Raw genomic sequence first — 18,710 nt, 5'->3', positions numbered from 1 at the left:
GAAAACAATGTGTTAAACACATACACACATGCATGCATGCACACACATACACTCATATCTGTCAGCGTTATTCTCATTGCAAACTAAGTTTGTGGCAATAAAATCAATGACATTAAGCACAGAAAATATTAATAGCACTGATAATTATATCACAATCAACTAATTTTATAGCTTTGAATACAGCTTTTTATTAAACCTGACGGACATTAATATGACTTTGTGTTTGAAGGGATAACATAAATCTGTTCAAGGATGTTAGGATGGGAGGAGAACAGAATAAGAGAATCTGGTTGAAATTGTTTTGACCTAAAAATATGCAAGATAACACGTTAGGTGAATTTGGAGGTCTGCAATCAGTAAAATGATGGTAATGAATCAGCCATACATCTTGACGATCCATGAAAGGTGTAAAATTTCTGCTGTTACTGAAACTTCTAAAGGTGGAACAGAAATGAAGTGGCAATGATGCATTGGAGAAGGTTGATTTGCAGCAACATTATTATTTAAGGCATCATTGTGCCATAGGACATACTCTAGACTGATTTCCAAGAGAGCAACTTTTAGGACAAGCTGTCTTACTAATTACTTCTCTAAATGTAGATAGGCCTAGAGAAATTTTCGTTAAAAATAAATAAATAAAAGCATTAAACTTGGTTCCAGAATTCATTAAAAATCTTCAAGAGGACATTTCAGGAATGCTAAAAGGACACTCAGTTCAGTATAAGGGAATCTCTTTCAATGGAATTATGTATAAATAAAATGTGTTGCATTCCTAGTTCCTTAGAAAGTATTCCTAAGATTCCTTAGAAAGTATTCCCAAACCAGCAAAATGGCCTTTTACTGGAGATTTTGCTGTGTCTGATGGATATGTGCCAAACATATCTTGCCTTTAGGGTTCTTTCAGAAACTGAGTCAATATAATCCTTAATTTTATCTCTCTGAGCTTCAATTTCCTGATTTGCAAAAATTAAATTCAATCCTCTCTGGATCTCTAAGATTCCTTCCAGCTCCAAATTTATGTAATTATGATGTAATTTATCATTTTCTATTGGGTATGATGACTTTATTTCTCCAAATAAATGAAGCGTAATCAATGTCAGACTGATAGTGCTATTGATTCAAATTGCTTTTGAGAGTAATGTGATATATCATATAGTACGGACTTTCTTTTTTAAATGTGGTATTTGCAGTCAAAGTTTTGTCAAGTCGAAGACAGGGTAAGATATAAGCACTGCCACAAAGGAATAACTTGGAACCATCATTTTTTCTCTATACATACACACACATCTAGTTTGGATGTCAAGAGCACACAGAGCTCTGTAACATATCTTTTCATTTAGATACAAACTTCAGTTTGAAATTGAAGAAAAAGATTCCAAATAGTAACAGTAATAAAAATAATAATAAATATTATCATTATCAGTAGTAGTCGTACCTCTAATGATATTAATAATTAGTATTATTTTTACAAGAAAAAATCATTATATAAGCATTTACTATTTATTAGAAACTGTTCTATGCACTTTACGTATGTTAATTCATTTGCTAATAAATACTCATGACAAGTCTGATATAGATATATAATTTTTGTCTCCTTTTTAGAGAGAATAACACACAAAATATAAGAGAGTACCATTTACTGTGGTTTATAATATGATATGCTCTGTTAATTATTTTAAATGCTCCATATTTTATTGAATTCCCACACTAACCATGACTGGTAGATAATGCATTTTCCATTTTATGGATGAGGAAATTGAGGCTCCTGTAAGTTAAATAACTTGCTCAAGAGCAATGGCTAGATAATCATAAAGAAGCTATTTAGTCAAATCTATATAACTCCATAATCAGGGTTCTTAACCACTATACTTGGGACTTCTCAGGTAATTTCTTTTTAATAAATCTAATGATTCAACATCTGTCCAGTGGAGAAGATAAAATTATTAGCAAAAACATGTTTTATATGGTTAATCACAACTCAAGCTTCTTCAGATGCCCATAAAACCATGAAACCACTTCACTTTTTAAGGTAAGGTGTGCATTTGATCCAAAGCTGATCATTCATAGTAAAACTGAACCACATGAAATTGCTGATACATGACCCCTAACAACAGTAGACTCATAATTTAAGCTAATTCATGATCCTTTTAGCACATGTTGAGCAATAATTTGCCAGCTCAATTAAATATTCCTTGTTGATCGATTGGCAAAGAGGAAGCACCCTAGCAGCTAATTTGTATATACATTTTTATTAAATTAGAATTTAGATTTCCCTGGCATTATTATGTTTAATGAGTCATGACTTGAAAGGCAGACTTTGCCTATTCATTTACCATTCCTTACATGAGTGGTTCCAAATTACCAAATGTCGGGGGCTTTAGAATTTAATAATTTCACCTCCTTGTGTCATCAGACCCTATATACTCAATATTCTTGTTATAACTTAGACATCGAGGTAAGCCCCAAAAGTAAACAATGAGAAGAAATAGGACAACTACGTAGGGCTGTTCCAATCAGATGTTTATACTACAAGCTCCGATGATAGGAAAGCCCTCAAAATTGATTCACTCACTCACCTGTTCTGGATGTAAAGCTGCTCTCTTTGCCTCTATACGTGACTGTGTGACTGTGTGGCTCTGAGGCTTAGATACTGTAAACTACATTACTTTTTTTTTTTTTTTTTGAGACGGAGTCTCGCCCTGTCACCCAGGTTGGAGTGCAGTGGCGCAATCTCGGCTCACTGCAACCTCTGCCTCCTGGGCTCAAACGATTCTCCTGCCTCAGCTTCCCAAGTAGCTGGATCTACAGATATGCGCCACCACGCGCAGCTAATTTTTGTATTTTTAGTAGACATGGGGTTTCACCACGTTGGCCAGGATGGTCTCAATCTCTTGACTTCGTGATCTGCCTGCCTTGGCCTCCCAAAATGCTGGGATTACAGGTGTGAGCCACAGCGCCTAGCCCATTTCTTTCTTTTAGGCTAGCTGCTTCTTCGCTTCTGCCAGCAGGGGTGCTAGCTGGGACTGCAGAGCAGTAGGGTGCAGAAGGAGATGGTTCTTCCTGGCTTATTTTCTGATGCTGTAAAAAATGATTTTAGCCAGTGCTTTTCATCCAGCACTACCAGTTGAAACCAGTAGAAATTGGTTCCAGTTTCCAGTTTCTTCTCCCAGTCCCAGAACCCGCTTCCCGGAGCCTCCTCTGAGGAAACAGCACAAGCTGTGCTGTCCTTTTGCTCAGAGATCTGAGTTCCAGCTTCCTGAGGCCTTTCCCCTTAGCTTCTAAGTTCTAACAACTCCAAACTCTGCCCTTTTAATTAATCTCAGTGCTAGAAGTTTTGCTATCATGATTATCTCTGTGCTCAAAGTTCTGGTTTTGCTTTCGATATCCATGTAAACAATTTGCTATAGGGTATTCTGTTTGTTGCAATAACTAGTATGGTTTCTGTCTTCCCGCCTGATACATCCCAAATATTCTGACTATTGTTAAGAAGATGTTTCTGGGCTGGGTGCCGTAGGTCACGCCTGTAATCCCAGCACCTTGGGAGGCCGAGGCAGGTGGATCACCTGAGGTCAGGAGTCCGAGACCAGCCTGACCAACATCCTGAAACCCCATCTGTACTAAATACAAAAAATCAGCTGGGTGTGGTGGTGTATACCTGTAATCTCAGCTACAGGAGAATCACTTGAACCTGGAAAGCAGAGGTTGGGGTGAGCCGAGATTGCACCTTTGGACTCCAGCCTGGGCAACAAGAGTGAAACTCTGTCTCAAAAACAAAACAAAAAAAAAACAAAAAACAAAACAAAACAAAAAAACCAATAAGTTGTTTCTTTGGCATAGAGTTTTCTGTTTAAATCCTAATACAAATTGTGAGAATGATACCTAGGAGTAGATCACATGTTTACTGGGGAGAAATCTGGTTGGTAAATAGTAAAAATTTGACAATTCCAATATTGTGTATCAGTTTTGAATCATAGATTAGAAAAGAGAAGATATCAAAAAGAAATCAAAGATACTCATTAAAGGCATACTCCACAATCAATTTTGAAAAGTTAGCTTTTTTCTGAAGAACTTCAAGGTTGATCTCACAGGTAATTTTATGCAGATAGGATATCATGTGCCGCGTGAAAGCCTATGTTCTATATGCCCATAATTGCATTTGGTTTGCTGAACAACTTTTTTATTTTTAAGGAGTAACCATCACCAAATATTCTGGCTGGTGGACCTGGTTCGCAAGTCGATCGTTGGTAACAGTGAGACCCTTATAGGTACTTTCACACTGTTGTAAATTGAGGCATGGCTTGAGTTTATTTTTGCTGCCCGTTCTCCATTTATCTTTCATGTGCCAGGGCACATGGGGGGACTTTTTTAACAAAAACCAAAGTGCTGAGCTTTCTTTTTGAAAGGCAGTGACAGCCTAACTGGTTTTATGGTTGCTGTGCTTAAATAATTGGGTCACTACCCACTGACCTAAAATCTACTTTCTCACTAGATCTTTCATATTAAGCTGAGGTCAACAGCTTGTTCAGCTGAGGTACAGGAATTCTACATTATCAGGATGCTTAACCTTTCACACGCTCTCCCTTTTTCAATCTTGTCACTTCGACTAGTAGACATTCATCCTGTTGCTTTCCTCTAATACTGACGCTGAAAGAGCTTTATTTCTGGATTATTTATTCTAATGTTACAGCTTTGCTGGCTTCATGTGTCAATTTGTGGTTGCCATTCCTTTGTTTGCATATGTTAAGTGAATTTCTCTTGATAAGAAGTTAAAGCATGATAAAGGACTCCCTTTAAGATCTGGAGCTCACTCCCTCTTTACCCTTAGTTCTCTCAACTCCTGACTTCTGTTCGCCAGCCACACATAAACTAGCAGCAATTTCGAGAACAGTTTTGGCTTTCCTTCACCCCCTCTTCTTAGTGCATGTTATTGCTGCTTCCTGGAATATCACCACAACCCATCTCTTCTTTCCAGCAAACAACCATGCTCCCGTTGGTGAAGAATTAGCCTAAGTACCCACTCTTCCAGTAAACATTTAGGATTCCTTTGGGTCCCCCCCTTAGAGTTGCTAGCCTAGCACTTTGTATTTTTCTCTCTCATAAATCTTAGTTCAATCTGTCGTAAGTGATTTTAAGGGTTTCTTCACTTTAATAATTGAGTCTTACAAAACATAGATGATATGTGTACATTATGAACATATTAAAACCCACCAACAAAACTAAGAACTAAAATACTACCAAACCTTGCATTTTGTTACATATTTTCACTTACCAAATCTCACTGGCTCACTTCCCAGCGATATCCACTATCTTAATTTTGTTTTGCATTTCTTATTTCATTTTTAAATGTTTTGATCATATATGCATATGTCCTAAACATTATATTTTTAGTCTTCTTTGAAGATGGTGTACATATATCTACATATATATGGCATGTATATACACATATGTAATATATCTATGCAAGTGTATATGGTCTTCTGAAGTGTTTTTAAATTCAACAGTTTTGAGATCAACAAACATTTTCACATGTAGTCCCAGAACCCTCACTTCTAGTACACAATTGGATCCTGTTGTGTAAATATACTAACATTTCTTTAGCCGTTCTCCTATTTATGGACCCATAGGCTGTTTCTAGTTATATAATACTTCAAGTAGCAGTGCTAAACTAAATATCCTAGTACACAAGCCCAAGATCCTATTTAGGGTGTATATCTATAAGGGAAATTTTTGGGTCTCATCATGGTAAACTATTTAAATTTCCAAGATACTATCAAATTTAGTGCATATGAATTTTAATTGATCCACACCATTTTTAACATTTTGTGTTATCACACTTTATATTTGGAAATGCAGTGGCTATAAAATGGTATCTCTTTTTTTTTTTTTTCTTGTGATTCAGATAAGTTTGGACAACCTATTTTATAATTATTTCTCATTTGGAGGTTTCTCCTTGTGTTTATGTCATCTGCCCATTTTTTTCTATTGAATTTTTGTCCTTTTTTCAGACTGATTTGTAGGGTTCCTTTTAGACTATTCTGTCTATTAGTTTCCCTTAAAATAACTTTTCCAATGTGTAGCTTGTCTTTCTGCTTTTTTAACATGTTTTTGAGGTGACAGAGTTTATAATTCTCAAATGATCGATTTGATCTACTTCATAAAATTGTACTACTGGATTTTTGTAATTTTAATTTAGAAATTACCTCTTACTACAAAGGACACTATTCTTTTGTATTATTTTATTATTTTCTGTAAGGATTTAAATACTTGTACATACTTTTAAGCACTTTGATTATCTAGCATTAGTTTTTGTATATGATGTCAGAAAATACTTCAATTTTCTTTTTTCTTTGTTTCCTATACGGAAAACCAAGTGTCCCAACAAAATTTTATTGAGTGGTTCCATCTTTCTCAGTGATTTTTAGTGTCCCATCAAGATTTTGAAAATATATGTCTCTATCAGAAGACTTTATTCTATTGTATGTTGATTTGCTGCTGCTTTGGCAATAACATGTTACTTTTGTGTTTTTAGTGTTTTGTAGTTTCACTGTGAATTGATCTAGACTGGAGTTTTTAAAATTTATTCTGGGCCAGATGTGGTGGTCGCTCAAGCCTGTAATCCCAGCACTTTGGGAGGCCGAGACAGGCGGATCACCACGAAGTCAGGAGATCGAGACCATCCTGGCTAACACGGTGAAACTGCGTCTCTACTAAAAAATACAAAAAACTAGCCAGGTGAGGTGGCGGGCGCCTGTAGGCCCAGCTACTCTGGAGGCTGAGGCAGGAGAATGGTGTGAACCCGGGAGGCGGAGCTTGCAGTGAGCTGAGAGGCGGCCACTGCACTCCAGCCTGGGCAACAGAGCAAGACTCTGTCTCAAAAAAAAAAAAAAAAATGACTGTGTGTGTGTGTGTGTGTGTGTGTGTGTGTGTGTGTGTGTATAATCTGCTTGACATTCTAAATCTGTGAATTCATATCCTGTATGAATTCTTGAAAATTCTCAATCATAATTCCTTCTAAAATTGCTTCTTCTCTATTTTATTTATTCTAATTTTTCAGGACTTCCCTGTCCCTGGACAGATGGTTCTTACATGGCCAAAAAAAAAAAAAAAATTACTTAATTTTACTACAAAATATATCCACTTCTCAACTAGTAATCACATGATAGCTAGCCAATGACATTAAAACTTAGAATTCTTAGCCAAATTAGACGACTTCTAGGAATGGAATCTAAGTTGAAGGCTTATGATAGAACAGGGAGGTGCATGATAGATTTTTTTCTTGCTTTATTCTACCATCTCTATTTATTGCTGCTATTTGTTAACTGCTGCTATTCTGTTAAATAATAGTAAGGGAATATGGCCTGGGTTTACATGGTTAGCACAGTGTCGTCTGGCACCAAGCTCCTCTGGGTGACAGATATATAATTGCTGACTTTCTCTAGCGTGTTGTAGGGACTGCTAGATTCTACTTCCTTGACGTCAACCACATCTCCGTTCTTGCAGGCTATACGTGACTTTTGCTCATTTGTGACTTTCTGCCCATTAATGCATAATGAAATTTTCACTTTGAGGTGGCACCGATCCTCTCTTATGGGTACATTTAATACGTAAAGAAACTCATTCATCTTTGTCCCACCATCAGCAAATGTGAAATATATCCTCCAATATAGCTTTTGCATTCTGTTTTCCTAATACACAGTTACAGCTAAAAAATGTTGCCTTTAATATTCTTTCATTTATTTGACAAATTGTAATTGAACATCTTTTGTGTATATGTCAATATTTTAGATTCCGAGGTTATAACAGTAAACACAAAAGAGAAAAACTCTGACCCTGCAGAATGTATATGCAATTAACGAAGAAACCAAGAACTGAAGTAATCCATAAATTCACAATGTATAAGGAATTAAGTAGTACTATGGAGAAATACAAAGCAGTGAAAGGTAAGTGAGTAGTGCAGGAGTGAATATGTTGTTTGCTGTTTTAAATTTGACATCCAGTGACTATCTCAATAAGGCAACATTTAAGCAAAGAGTTAGATAGTCTCCTAATATTTCGTAAACACCAGGAGATACATATCCCTTGCATTTATATTTACCTGGTTTAAGATGAGGGGGAAATACCTGACTTCCAGGGATGAAGGTGAGGGTGGACTAGAAAACACGGAATTTTGACAACTTTTTCCAAATATATATTCTCTTTTTGGTTCCTCAACTCCCACTACTTTATAGACTGGAGAGAGTGGCCTCTGAAGTTGATAGACGAGTTTTATAATTCTTATCATATTCTGCGTTCTTCACTGGTAGCTTAACACCTAATATATTGTTTTCTGCCTTTAGAACTTCAACTGAAATTAAGCAGAAATAACTCCCATTCCAATTTCTGGTTTCAAAAACAAATTTTATAAGTAAGGGAAAGTAGATGCTGAATAATGTTGAATAATCTTAGCAGGGGGACAACTTAGTTTTAGTTTTAGAAACATACATACTCATAGGTACTATGAAAAACTGGGCAGGCTAGTCTCATATCTCTTTTACCGCATATCACCTTTAAGCCATGCACCACACTGGATCCTGAAAATATAGAGGTGAACAAAACAAACATAGTCCTAAATCTTAGAACTCCAATCTGATGAGGAGACGTGTACATGAAGCAAATAGTTGTAACAGTGATGAACATCTCGAAGGAAAGTGTGGGATGCTATATGTTTATGGAATATAGCAGCTGGGCTTTTTGGGGATGTCGGGGAATGCGTCTTTGAAATTACATTGAAGCTGTGCCTTGAAGGTTGTGAAGGAATCAGGTAGCTATAGTTAGCTCTGTGAGTGCTACTTCTAAAAGGGAGACAGCCAGGGACATGTCGAGGAAGGAATGAACAGGACGCTTTCTAAAGGGCAGAGGATAAAATCATAGTAATATAGATAACAAAATTAACGGCAAAAATAACGGCGGTGTTTAAGATACTTGGAGTCAATGCAATGAATCAGGTTGTTGAATCAGAACAAGGTTCAGGGAGTTTACTCAGTTTTAAGTATTACTAATAAATCCAAAGATAAAAGCATTAAGGAGGCACTCCACGAGACAAATATCAGATAAAATAGGTGTCCCTGCACTAGTTAAACTAATTTTGTAACACTCTCATCAAAGAGAAGAGATCTGAATTATCATACACAACTTCCCAGAGCCTGCTTTCCTGGATTGGATATACCTTCTCTGGTACTGAGTAACAGACTAGGTCCTTACGTAAGTTTTGTGAGTCACTTCACACAGTATGGAGGACATAGGTTATGAAACACATCAAGAATGTTGTATACCTTGATGACTTAAGGTGGAAAATGACAGAAACGACTTCATCCAGGGAACTGTACCTTAAAAATTCATAGATTGTATGCTCGTTTACCATCTGCAATCCAAAACTAGGGACATCTGTGAAGAGTACTCCACAGATGTGAACTTTCCTTCTATAGAGTGTCATCAGTATATGTCTCCCAGATTCCCAGTTACTAGGTTTCTTTTTTATTATTATTATTATACTTTAAGCTCTAGGGTACATGTGCACAATGTGCAGGTTTGTTACATATGAATACATGTGCCATGTTGGTGTGCTGCACTCATTAACTGATCATTTACATTAGGTATATCTCCTAATGCTATCTCTCCCCTTTCCCCACACCCCACGACAGGCCCTGGTGTGTGATGGTCCCCCATCCTGTGTCCAAGTGTTCTCATTGTTCAGTTCCCACCTATGAGTGAGAACATGTGGTGTTTGGTTTTCTGACCTTGCGATAGTTTGCTCAGAATGATTATTTCCAGCTTCATCCATGTCCCTACAAAGGACATAAAGTCATCCTTTTTTATGGCTGCATAGTATTCCATGGTGCATATGTGCCACATTTTCTTAATCTAGTCTGTCACTGATAGACATTTGGGTTGGTTCCAAGTCTTTGCTATTGTGAATAGTGCCGCAATAAACATACGTGTGCATGTGTCTCAGCTCTGCACCAAGCAGACCTAATGGACATCTACAGAACTCTCCACCCCAAATCAACAGAATATACATTCTTCTCAGCACCACATCACACTTATTCCAAAGTTGACCACATAGTTGGAAGTAAAGCACTCCTCAGTAAATGTAAAAGAACAGAAATTATAACAAACTGTCTCTCAGACCACAGTGCAATCAAACTAGAAGTCAGGATGAAGAAACTCACTCAAAACTGCTCAACTACATGGAAACTGAACAATCTGCCCCTGAATGACTACTGGGTACATAACAAAATGAAAGCAGAAATAAAGATGTTCTTTGGAACCAATGAGAACAAAGACACAACATACAAAAATCTCTGGGACACATTTAAAGCAGTGTGTAGAGGGAAATTTATAGCACTAAATGCCCACAAGAGAAAGGAGGAAAGATCTAAAAATGACACCCTAACATCACAATTAAAAGAACTAGAGAAGCAAGAGCAAACACACCCAAAACCTAGCAGAAGGCAAGAAATAGCTAAGATCAGAGCAGAACTGAAGGAGATAGAGACACAAAATCCCTTCAAAAAATCAATGAATCCAGGAGGTGGTTTTTTGAAAAGATCAACAAAATTGATAGACCACAAGCAAGACTAATAAAGAAGAAAAGAGAGAAGAATCGAATAGACCCAGTTTTTCTGTTTCTAAGGAGACTAGACTAGGTTACCTGCCTACTTTTTTCCTTGAAAGCATTTGCTTAGTAATCAGAAATGGAACAGATTACAGGCCAGTTGTTTTAATTATGTCTTCTCCAGGTGTGCAATAGGCATTTCCACTTTTTGTTTTTGTTTTTTTGATACATCATAGAGTCTTTTAATAAACAAAAGACATGTCTCCACTCCCAGAGTGAGACCAAAATCTTGAGTGAGCAGAGGTAGCCTTTCATTTTATACTTTTTTTAAGGTCACATCTTTTGTCAAATCCTTTGACAGTAGTATGCATGAGTAACTCCAGAAGCCCAGTTAGATAAGAAAAATATTGCATTATTTTCTTTAATTGAGGTCAGTTTTGATTCTTAGTCTCCACTCTGACTGGATAGCAATAGTTTTAATCTTAGGTGTTATTAGATTTACCTTCATTCTCTGAATCTGTGAATGTCCTAGGCAATTGATCCACAGGAAAACAGTTTATGTGGCTACTTTTAAAATGCTTATTGTTCAACTCTGTATAAGCCCTAAAGATTCTTATGGACCCTAGAACTATATTGGAGACTGTTCTGTCTCCAATATAGAGGCTCCAATATAGAGGCTGTACTGTTTAGCAATGAGTGAATTTTCACCCATGTGTTCATCTTCTGTCTTACAGTTAAGTGAGGCCATATGTCACATTCTGGTCAAAGGGCTGTGAGTAAAATGGACATGTGTCACTTTAGAGCTAAACCGTAAAAGACCAGGTCTGAGCTTTCACTGTACTCTTTTCTTGCACTTCATCAAGCAAGAAGCCAATGTTGAGATGGAAGAGGCTCTATTAGTTTGAGTTGCAGAGTAACTGTGTGAGACAGGGCTGTACAACATGTAGGATGGGTAGTCATAAACATTTCTTGTGACAGGCATTTGAGACTTAGAAATTGTTTTTTACTGCAGCTTACCCCAGCCTCACTGGTTTGACTCTGTGTCCCCACCCAAATCTCATGTCTAATTGTAATGCCCATATGTCTGGAGTGGCCTGGTGGGAGGTGATTGAATCATGGGGGTGGTCTCCTTCCATGCTGTTCTCATCATAGTGAATGAGTTCTCATGAAATCTGGTTGTTTAAAAGAGTGTAGTGCTTCCCGCTTCACTATTTTCCTCTTACTCTGCAATGTGAAGAAGGTGCTTGCTTCTACTTTGCCTTTCCATCATCACCATAAGTTTCCTGAGACCTTCGCAACCATGCCTCCTGTATAGCCTGTAGAACTGAGTTGATTAAATTTCTTTTCTTTATAAATTACCTAGTCTAAGGTAACTCATAGCAGAGTGAGAACAAACTAATTAAGAAAATTGGTACCAGAAAAGTGGGGCCTTGCTATAAAGATACCTGAAAATGTGGAAGTGATTTTGGAACTCAGTAATAGGCTAAGGTTGGAACAGTTTGGAAGGCTCAGGAGAGGACAGGAAGAAGAGGGAAGGTTTGGAACTCCCTAGAGACTTGTTAAATTGTTTTGACCAAAATGCTGATAGTGATATGGACAATGAAGTCCAGGCTAAGGTGGTCTCATAAAGTGATGAGAAATTTATTGGGGACAGGAGTAAAGGTAACTTTTGCTATGCTTTAGCAAAGAGACTGGCAGTATTGTGCCCATGATCTGGAGATCTGTAGAACTTTGAACTTGAGAGAGACGGTTTAGGGTATCTGGCAGAAGAAATTTCTAAGCAGTAAACCATTCGACATGTGGCCTGGCTACTTCCAAAAGCCTATGCTCATTTACATAAACAAACGAATGATCTGAATCTAGAACATATATTTAAAAAGAGAGCAGAGCATACAAATTTGAAAAATTTGCAGCCCAACCAGAAAAGAAAAACGCATTTTCTGGGGAGAAATCCAAGGCTTCAGAAATTTGCATAAGTAAAATAGAGTTGAATGTTAATAGTCAAGACAATGGGGGAAATGCCCCCAGGACATTTCAGAGACCTTTGTGGCAGCCCCTGTCATCATAGGCCTGGAGGCCTGGGGGGAAATGTGGTTTTGTGGGCCAGACCCAGGGCCTCACTGATCTGTGCAGCCTCAGGACAGGACACCCTTCATCCTAGCCACTCCAACTCCAGCCACGGCTAAAAGAGGCCAAGGTACAGCTTGGGCCATTCCTTTAGAGGGTGCAAGCTCCAAGTTTTTGTGGCTTCCATGTGGTATTGGGCCTGTGGGTAAGAAGATGGCAAGGGTTGAGGTATGGGAGCCTACATCTAGACTTCAGAGGATGTATGGAAATGCCTAGGTGTCCAGGCAGAAGTTGACTACAGGGGCGGAGCACTCATGAAGGCCCTCTACTAGGGCAGTGATGGGGGAAATGTGGGGTTGGAGCCCTCACACAGAGTCCCCACTTGGGCACTGCCTGGTGGACCTGTGAGAAGAGGGCCACCGTCCTCCAGACCCCACAGTGGTAGATCCACTGACAGCTTACACGTGCACCTGGAAAAGCCTTAGGCATTCAACACCAGCCTGTGAAAGTAACTTCAGGAGCTGTAACCTGCAGAGCCACAGGGGTGAAGCTGCCCAAGTTCTTGACAGTCCACCTCTTCTGTCACTGTGGCCTGGATGTGAGATATGGAGTCAAAGAAGAATATTTTGCAGTTTTAAGGTTTAATGACTCCTCTGCTGTGTTTCAGACTTACATGGTGCCTGTAGCCCCTTGTTTTTGGCCAATTTCTTCCATTGGGAATGGGATCATTTATCCAATGCCTATAACCCTATTGTGTCTTAGAAGTAACTAACTTTGCTTGATTTTTACAGGCTTATAGGAAAAAGGGACTTGTCTCAAATGAGACTCAGACTTGGACTTCTGAGTTACTGCTGGAATGAGTTAAGACTTTGGCGTAATGTTGAGAAAGCATGATTGCATTTTGAAATGTGAAAATGGTTTGGGAGGGGCTGGGCAGAATGATATGGTTTGCCTCTGTGTCCCCATTTAAATATCGTGTTGAATTGTAATTCTCATGTATTAGAGGAGGAACTGGTGGGAAGTGATTGAATCATGGGGGCAGACTCCCCCCTTACTGTTCTCATGATAGTGAATGAGTTCTCATGAGATCTGGTTTTTTTTTTTAAGTGTGTAGCACTTCCCCCTTTACTCTCTTTCTCCTGTTCTGCCACGTGAAGAAGGTGCTTGCTTCCCTTTCACCCTATTGCCATGATCATAAATTTCCTGAAGCCTCCACAACCATGCTTCTTATACAACCTACAGAACTGTGAGTCAATTAAACAGTCACAGGCAATTCTTTGTAGCAGTGTGAGAACAGAATAACACACACATCTACTATATTGTATTTTTTTTAAGGCTGGGAGGATAGGTTTCTGAGGTCCAATTATTCTATGGAACCATTTAATATTGCCTCTGAAGCTTTTATCATCTTTCTGAATCTATAATGAGGAATCTGTCATGAAACTCTACCATTTGTGGAATTCACAGTTTTTAACAAACTATCCAGCCTTGAAGGATATTGATTCTTAGTCTATCTCCAAGTCATGCCCATCTCTTCCTTCTCCTAAAAACTTCAAACATAATCTTTGTTTGCCTTTCCCTTTCAACATGCACAAGAAGATAAATTATCTTCTCATAACTTCTTCTGATTTTAAGAAACACATATCACAAGAAGATAAATTGTCTTTTCATAACTTCTTCTAATTTTAAGAAACACATATCCTACACCTCTTTGCTGAATCATAGAAAAGAAGGCAAAAGAGGTTAGGGTGTTTTAAACAGAATGAAAACTTTTTCTCCCAAAGTTTCCAGGGAGCATAAAGGTTGTTCTTTCTGATTGTTTTATAGCAGTAGAAAGAATGAATTTATATCTCAATAAATTTCACTGTCACGTAACTAGAGTTCTTGAAAACTTGACCCTGAATCTTGATGTCACCCAGATTCTCTTTGATTTATGAGCATAAACCTTGATTGAATAAAGTGACAATGAACAGCCTTTTAAAATAATTCTCTTACTGTACTAAACATCCTCTATAGCTCTCTCATCAAACTTTTGGAGATCAGACATTCTGAGGCAGGAAGAGAGAGAGATCTTTGACCCCAGCTCCTGACCAGCAGTTTTCCCTCTGTTTCTCGTACTTTCTCTTCCTTCCTTCCTATTCAACATTTTCTTCATAAGGTGCTCCTCCTTTCTCTTTATTTTTCTTTCAAATATGTTTCTCTTTTTGTCTCTGTATTTGATGAAGGATGAATGGTGATTTATTATATTCAGTTGGTTTCTAAAACATATGCTCTTTATTATTTTTTTCAGGAAAAAGTAACTATTCTTAAGAGTTCTTTCTTATTTTAACGGACAAACACTTCCAAAATAATTTTATTATTTTCTTTTCATACTTTGAGAAATATAAGATATTTATTTTGTGAAAATCTGGATGAGAGAGAAGAGTGATTTTTGCTATTAGCATCTGATTTACACAGTATGGACAATTGGATTCATTATTTTTCTTAAAGTATCTTCAAGGACTTGTCTCCTAAACAGCAGTGTCTCCCTCTTTAAGTTATACTCTTTGTAGCTGTGGTATTGTTACCTGAATGCATTAACTATACTTCAGAATCAGGCCAAGGCATTGAGCAAAACTGTACATTAAAGAGCTTTTTATTTTTAGGTCTCCATTTTCAAAGCTACTTTTTCCCCATATTTAAGAGTTCTGTTTGGTATTCACTGGTCACTCTTTTCAATAAAATTAATTCTTTTTTTAAAAAATTACACAAAGAATTGGAATTAATTTCTTATTCTTCTTATTGAATTTTTTGAATTTTAAAATAATTTATAAAATAACTACTATGAAGATGCAGCAATGACTAACCCCCAAAAAGGTGCTATTGTTCACAAGGGAAATTTGTTTGTTTGGAATCTGTTTCCGTACATGTAAAATTGTAAAACTGGATTACATATGGGACACCTTCTTCTGCTGGAGTAAAATTGATTTCTAAGAGAATTGTTAACCATATTGATTTTATCAATGAACTTGGGGATCTAGAACACTCTGTGATAATTAGATGCTAGATATTAGAAATCAGAAAAGATTCAGCTATGTATCCACAAATGTATTCACTTCCACGTGCTCATGTTTTATTTTTCAGCAACTGCTTTTAATTGGGGAGTAAGCTTACACAAAACAACCTTCTGTCCAGAGGTGATGTACAGTATTGAATTTTGCTGACTCAGTAAGTGTTGCTTTTTACAACTGAGACACAGTGAATCACTTAAACATATTTAAATGAGTATCATTCGTGCTAACGTTTGGATGAAAAAATACTCAAGAAATTATTTTATTTTAACTCTGCCTTTTCTTTTCTTTTCTTTTCTTTTTTTTTCAGCCCAGAGGTCTTTTATTTTATTTTTTTTAACACCTATTATGCCATGAATTCATAGGGAATAGGTTCCAGCAGCTCAGGCTCCTTCCAATTGGTTCTCACAAAGTGTGCTTCTCTGGGTGGAGCAGGCTGGCGTTTCAGTTGAACCCAGGTACCTTTCTCTTTGGCTTCCTTTTCTTATCATTTTCCTTCACTCATTTCAGGAAGCTATCTCGGCTCTTAGAGTACTTAATGTGCTCAATACGCACATTAATTCTCTTGGCAAGAATCTTGCCCTTAACTTGTTGGTTTACAACAATGCCAACAGCATGCTGAGGAACATTGTAGACTCTTCCAGTTTTGCCATGGTAACACTTGTGGGGCATTCCTTTTTGAACAGTACCCATTCCCTTGATGTCTACGATATCACCTTTCTTATAAATTCGCATATACGTGACCAAAGGAACAACTTCATGTTTTCTAAAAGGCCTAGAGAACATATATCAGGTGCATCTCCTCTTTCCCTTTGTGTTTGTCATTTTGGCGAATTACTGGAAGATGGCTGTTCCGGCCGAAAGGAAAGGCTAACTCTGTCTTTTCTATTTTTAGATTCAGGTTGCTTCATTCTTTTGATGTTGCCAAGACACTAGCATGCTTCATTTACTCTTTTTTCCACATTTGAGGATTATTTTGCATCTATATTACTTAGATTCTATAGATTCTGTCTTTACAGCATATTTGTCAGTGATTGAAAGTAATATTTTAGCATTGCAAGACTAAATCCCACAGAGCACTGGCTGTGTCTGTTGTGTTCACTGCTGCTTCATTCAAGCTGCAGATAGTTGCTGGCATAACATGATCATAATATGTGTTTTTGACAAACAGGACTCAGTTTTGCCAATTTTTAGTCACTTTAATGTTGCATGCTACACGTCTCCTTAAATATGTAGCTGTAGTCTTAAATCCAATGCAGACTACTCTTGGTTCTCACTGGTTTCATCGATTAGCTCCACCTATTGTTGAAAGCACTTCTGAGCTTATCACCTAAACTATTTGACATTTGTTGATATTAAAATAAAGGAAATAATGATGGTTACTATAAATGCTCTTATTACTGTTAGCAAAATATTTAAACTTTCCAAATTCTAGAATCACGGTGAGTTTGTACTGTCTTGCCTCCTTGTGATTTCATTGGGCTTTGATACTAGTTCTGTCCAATAAATTTGAAGATAAACGATTGAGTGTGAGCAAGCATAGAATTAGCAGTGCTAGAATATCCAGAATACTTTTCGTTTTTGCATGGCAACTGACCAGAATCAAGATGGTGGCTGCTCTATCAGTCTAGATACCCAAGTGACTGTGATGAGAAGAAAACTTAAAAACCCACATTAGACAACAGTGAGAAATAATCCTTTTCTCTATTAAGTAACTGTGGTTTGGAGTTACTGATGCATAACATATCCTCATTGGTGCAGATGATTTACTAAAGTGTTAACATTTTAAATAGAGTGATTTAAAACTTTCATGCACTATGCAAAATGCTACTTTTTATTATTTGTGCCTTTATAATGAGTATTTTAAATGCTGTTCCAAATTGTACTTTTTCCTTTACCTATTTATTACTCCCTGTTTCATACTTCTCAGGAGCCAAACCCATATTTGTTAAAACTAACATTCCTCTAAAACTTTCAGATATCTCCCACTCTGAAATATGTTTGTCCCTCATTGTACAGCAGTTTCTATTAATGGAAGGAGAGCGATGTCCTTGCCTTGAGAATAATGCATAATCTCTCCTGGCTGACTGCAAATCCGTACACCAATGTTCATATGAAGCTGTATAGACAAATGGTCTAAAGTTTACCAGATATACGCAGATAAACACCAGTCCACCTGTCACTAATTTGAGAACATGAACTAGGGCGTTTTCATAAGATATGATATAAAGACCTTTTTTTTTTTTTTTTTTTTTGCGTAATAGAATTTGTTTAAAGTTCTGTTTAGCATACCTTCTCCAGGAAATCTTTCAATTGTGTTAGATATATGTATATTGGTTCTTAAATTCCTCCATTCAGAGCACATGCTGCCTGATAGCTGCTGAATCTGGCTTTGGAGACAATCCCTCTGCCTTTCTGAATTTTATGCCTATTATTCTTTCAGAGTAATCTTTGATCTTTTTAAACTGCAGGGAAATTCTGACAGAACTCTTTTAAACATCTTTTGAATCTCTTCATATTTTTTTAATCAACAAAGTAGACAATGGAAGATAGTGATCGTCCTACTTTTCACTAAGAAAGCATATGTACCAGATTTGTAAAATGCATCTGTAACGAAAAGAAGATGGGAGGTAGGGGAAGAAAACTTTTGTGAGTCACACCAACCCACTTCGGTGAGCAATATTACCTTAAAATGGTTCATGTGTTTGTGTTTCTGTCTCTTTTAAACTATTACTTTAAATTATTGAAAGAAAAGGAAAATCTGTCTTCTGATGCTTTATGTCCCCTTATTCTACATAATAGGGTTGCCAGATAAAATATAGGACTCCAAGTTAATTTTGAACTTCAGAAAAGTCAGGAATATATTTTTAGTATGAGTATGCTGAATGAAATATTTGAGACATATTTGTACTAAAATACTTAATTGCTTATCTAAAATTTGCATTTAACTGAATGTTCTCTATTTTTACTTGTTAAATCCAGCAGTCCTACATAGTAGG

At 37.1% G+C, this 18,710-nt stretch overlaps 1 pseudogene; it reads right to left on the bottom strand.

Annotated features, from left to right (window-relative positions):
- Positions 1 to 16,057: 16,057 nt before the first annotated feature.
- LOC108587049 lies at positions 16,058 to 17,932 on the bottom strand (annotated as a pseudogene).
- Positions 17,933 to 18,710: the final 778 nt, after the last annotated feature.

This window comes from Papio anubis, chromosome 7 (genome assembly GCF_008728515.1).
Source record: "Papio anubis isolate 15944 chromosome 7, Panubis1.0, whole genome shotgun sequence".
NCBI lineage: Eukaryota > Metazoa > Chordata > Mammalia > Primates > Cercopithecidae > Papio > Papio anubis.
This window is presented reverse-complemented; position numbering and strand designations above follow the sequence as displayed.